This window comes from Dasypus novemcinctus, chromosome 30 (genome assembly GCF_030445035.2).
Source record: "Dasypus novemcinctus isolate mDasNov1 chromosome 30, mDasNov1.1.hap2, whole genome shotgun sequence".
NCBI classification, from domain to species: domain Eukaryota; kingdom Metazoa; phylum Chordata; class Mammalia; order Cingulata; family Dasypodidae; genus Dasypus; species Dasypus novemcinctus.
The window spans coordinates 16,019,879-16,024,186 of record NC_080702.1 but is presented as its reverse complement, the minus strand read 5'-3'; the positions used below and the strand labels follow the sequence as shown (position 1 = coordinate 16,024,186).

The 4,308-nt window shown below is 33.2% G+C and overlaps 1 pseudogene; it reads left to right on the top strand.

Moving 5' to 3' along the window:
* Positions 1-819: 819 nt before the first annotated feature.
* Positions 820-2,534, top strand: LOC111759751 (G2/M phase-specific E3 ubiquitin-protein ligase pseudogene; annotated as a pseudogene).
* Positions 2,535-4,308: the final 1,774 nt, after the last annotated feature.

Sequence of the window (4,308 nt, the reverse complement as noted above, 5' to 3'; positions counted from 1 at the left end):
ATTGTTTATATTTCTCTTTATGTTTTTTTTTCTTACACTCTCGTCCAACTCTCTCCTGGTTTTCCTTTCAAACTGCAGAACTCTCTTTTAAAGAGAGTGCAGGTTTCTTATTGACAGATGCTCTTAATTTTTGTTTATCTGTGAGTATTTTGAGCTCTCCCTCATTTTTAATTGTGAGCTCTTCAGAATAGAGATTTCTTAGCTGGAAGTTTTTCATTTAGCACCTTAACTATGATATACCACTGCCTTCTTGCCCCTATGGTTTCAGAAGAGAAATTACCACTTAATCTGTATTAGTCAAAGGGACACTGATGCAAATCAACAGAAATGGTTGGTTTTTATGAATGTTATTTATTTTGTGTACTAGCTTACAGTTCCAGGCCATAAAACATGAGTCATTTCCTTCACCAAAGTCTATTGCTACATCTAGGGGCATGATGGCTCCTGTTGTCTGTGAGGGTTCTGGCTTCCTATGTTCCTCTCTTCCTGAGGCTTGCCTCTCTCTAGGTTCAACTGCTCTGCCTGCTTCACAAGGTCAGCTGTAGACCATCAGGCAAATGGCTCTCTCTCTCTCCCTAGGACTTGATTCTTTCTGGGTTCAATTGCTTTGCATTCTACTGTGTGTTTACTTACTAGGCTCCAGCTAAAATCTCCCAACTCTGTCCTTTGCCATGTCTTTTCTCTGAGAGTCCCTCCCCACCAAGGTGAAGGGACTCAACACCCTACTCACATGGCCCAAAGTCCTAATCATAACTTAATCAATTAAATGTGATACTTCTGACAGAGCATTTTACAAATATAATCCAGTAACCCTGTCTTTGCAAGAAATCTGGTGCTTTAGTTGGATATGATGCACCCCGATGTAAAAAGTTATTATCATTTTACATGTGGCCTTCAGAGAGAATGTATTTTCCAGATTACTGGCAATTTTGGGTCATTTCATTGGAACTATCAACCTGTTCAAATAATTACATCTAATAGTTATAGAGAGTCCTTAGCATGTACCATTTGGAATTTATTGAGCCTATTCTAACATATAGTATATTACGAAGTCCTTGTTGTAAGAATGCTTGGTTTCACAGAAACGGTTTACAATTTTAAGCAATAAACGCAGGAGTGTTCTTCTTCAGATGCACGTATGCAATAATAGTGATACATTTCAGAAAGAGATGTTGAGAATGGGAATTCATATTCCTGAAAAAGATGTGTCTTGGGAACTAGAGGAAAATGCTTATTGAGAGTTTTTGCAGCACCATGAGCCTTGTGATGTCCAGGGATGTTGCTGTAAAGGGCAAGAATAGAATGCACCTGACAGCGAATGAGAAATAAAACACTGTCAATGTTGTGGTTCTAGTGGAACCCATTTAGACTGTTGCTCACCACAATCATGGGAACAAAATTGGGAGTGTTTGGAATGTGGAAGGTATCATCTACAATTCAGGGGATTTCAAAAGAAGCCAAAAAACACACTCAGCCCAATTCAAATAACATGGACATTACTGATTGTTTCTTAGAAGAGTCATCACCGAAATTACTCAGTCACCTGGAGCCCAGATCTAATGAGAACATCCCTGGAAGTCCCACTTGTCTGGACAGGAGCAAGGAATCAACCTGTTAGAAGAAGGCAAGGCAGAATTTAGAAGAGTTTTTAAAATGTATTAATAGAGTTAGGATTCCCAATTAAAAGAAAAACTAAAAAATTATATATCAACAAAGCCAATATCTGGAATAGTGCCTTAGATAGATTCAGAAATCAAAGCTTTAATCCTGTATACTCAATTGAAATAGCCTATGTAAACGAAAATGATAAATTTGGCCAAGAGCATCCTGGATCAAAACAAGAATTTCTGAGTCTTTCAATGCAGCATCTTGAAAGCTCATCACTGTTTGAAGGGTCCTTGTCAAAGAACTTGTCCCTTAATGCCCAAGATAAATACTACAACAAATATGGCTGACTTTATCTCAGCAATAAATGAATGCTCTAATTACCTACAGATTATTGGATGTCTTAGACATTAAGTGGTAAATATATGTTGGTAAAAGACATACTTTTCTACCATGTAATTAAGAGAGCCCAAACACCCTTTGGGTGTTTTAAGCAGGGTCTGAAAACTCTTCACATTTTAGATAAAATTCTGACTTCTCCAGAAGCATTTTGCAGCATCCTCTCTCATAAACCTTATACTCTTTCTGTGAAAATTCTTAGTGACCTTTTTACAGCCTACCCATTGTCTAACATAAAACTTTGGGATTTTGAAATAGTTACTTACAAGCTATTGAAAATTTTAAATCTGCAACAACAATGGAAGATATTCTTATTTTTGCAACTGGTTGCAGTTCCACTCCACCTACTGAATTTAAACTCACTCCTTCAATTGAGTGCCTGCATATGGATTTTCCTATTAGAAACAAGTGTAGTATCTCTTCCAATAACTAATACATTTAAAGAGTTTCAAGAAAATATGCACTTTGCCATAAAGAAAAACACTTTAAGACTAGAAAAGGAAGAAAGTTCTCACTATGTGGGACATTAAAATGTTTCTTTGAACAAAGATGTTTCTTTTAAAGTTGCTATGGAGCCTTTCTTTTGTTTCAGAAATCTGTCCATCATCACTTTTGAATAAACATGTCAGCTTCTGGGTCCAATAAAATTTATATGAACATGAAGTAATGCTTTGGACATTTAAGCTAAAAAAATTTTTGTTGAAGTGTACTAATCAAAATTGGTGAATTTTTCATTGTCTTAATATACATGCTTCATAAATTTCAATATAAATACTTACAGAATGACTAAAGAATTCTTGAAGCATAGTAGTATAATATGTAAGGAAAAAATGTTTTGCTACTTTTGTAAATTGTTAGCTGGAAGATGCCACAATGATTTTTCTCTTTTTATACAATTTTCAAATTATTTCTTATTTAACCTAAAGCATTTTGTAGAAAAGCTAAATGGATAATTACTCTTATATAAATCAGAGGTGTATATTCTGGGGTGTATATTTATGTGTGCTTTTCTAAAATGGCACTAAGTAGATGGTCAAACTGCATGAAAATTGTTGGTTTATATTAAAATAGAATCATACTGCAGTTAAATTATGCATAATGGGAAATAGTATTATATAAAAAGCAAAAGTGCACAATATTCTGAAAGCTACAGACATTCCATTGGCTTGAAAACACTTTAGAGGTGGATATAAATTCTATTTGAAAATATCTAAGAAAGTCTGTCCTTTTTAAAGCCTTAAATTTTTTTTTTAATATCCAACGTGTGGTATTAAACCATAGTTATGACTGATCCCCAATCAGTTTAGGTATCTGAATGATCTCAGTAGATTGTCATATTGTAGGTTTGGCTATTTGACATTTATTTATTATCAGGATGTTTGTATGATAGGTGACCTGGCACCGTAGTACGAGTTATTTTCTCTGGCTTTGAAGGGTATCTGTTATTACATAAGCAATATAGAAATAAAGTAAAAACAACAACAAATAGACAAAATGAAAAATCCACACTAATTTCACCATACAGAGATAACTACTGTGTTTGTGTATGTCCTTCTATAAATTCTTTAATAAAATATTTGTATTTCCTTTCTAAGCTCTTTAAAAAACACCTGTCAGATAGATTTAAATATGAATAATTATATTAATAGGAAAAAGAAATTGAAGGCATAAGTTATAATTAAAAAGGCGTAATCACAAAAGACTTGGGATATTTTAAAAAGAATGAAGTTAGACTTCTGGAAAAAAAAAATAAATCCATCCTCAGAAGACAGATTTAGTATATTTGAATATGTATGTGATGAAATTACCCAGGAATGAACACAGTTAAATAGAAGACAAGGAAGAAAAGTTAACAGACCTTGAAGATAGAAGGGGAAGATCTAACAAATTAATTAGAGCATCTGAAGAAAAGAATCCAGAGAACAGAAAAACCTGATATCAAAGATTACTACTGAGAATTTCCCATAACTGATTAAAGATAAGGATCCTTGACTAGGGAACATATTTAATAAAATATAGAAAAAAATAAAGTAAAATGTACACCTAACCACATTGAAATTAAACTGTTGAGTAAAAAGGCAAAGAACAGTTTGTAAAAATAGTCAAAGAGAAAGAAACAGACTAATTTTCTTGAAAAAGAAATTTTACCTTTGCTAATATTTTAGTAGCAATAATGGAGTCCAGAACATATGGGAATAAAATTAATGTGCTAAAAGAAAATTGTTTATAATCACGATCCAGCTTAACTTTGATTCTGAAATAAGGAAAAAATAAAAATAAAAAAAAAACAATTTTAAATCAAGA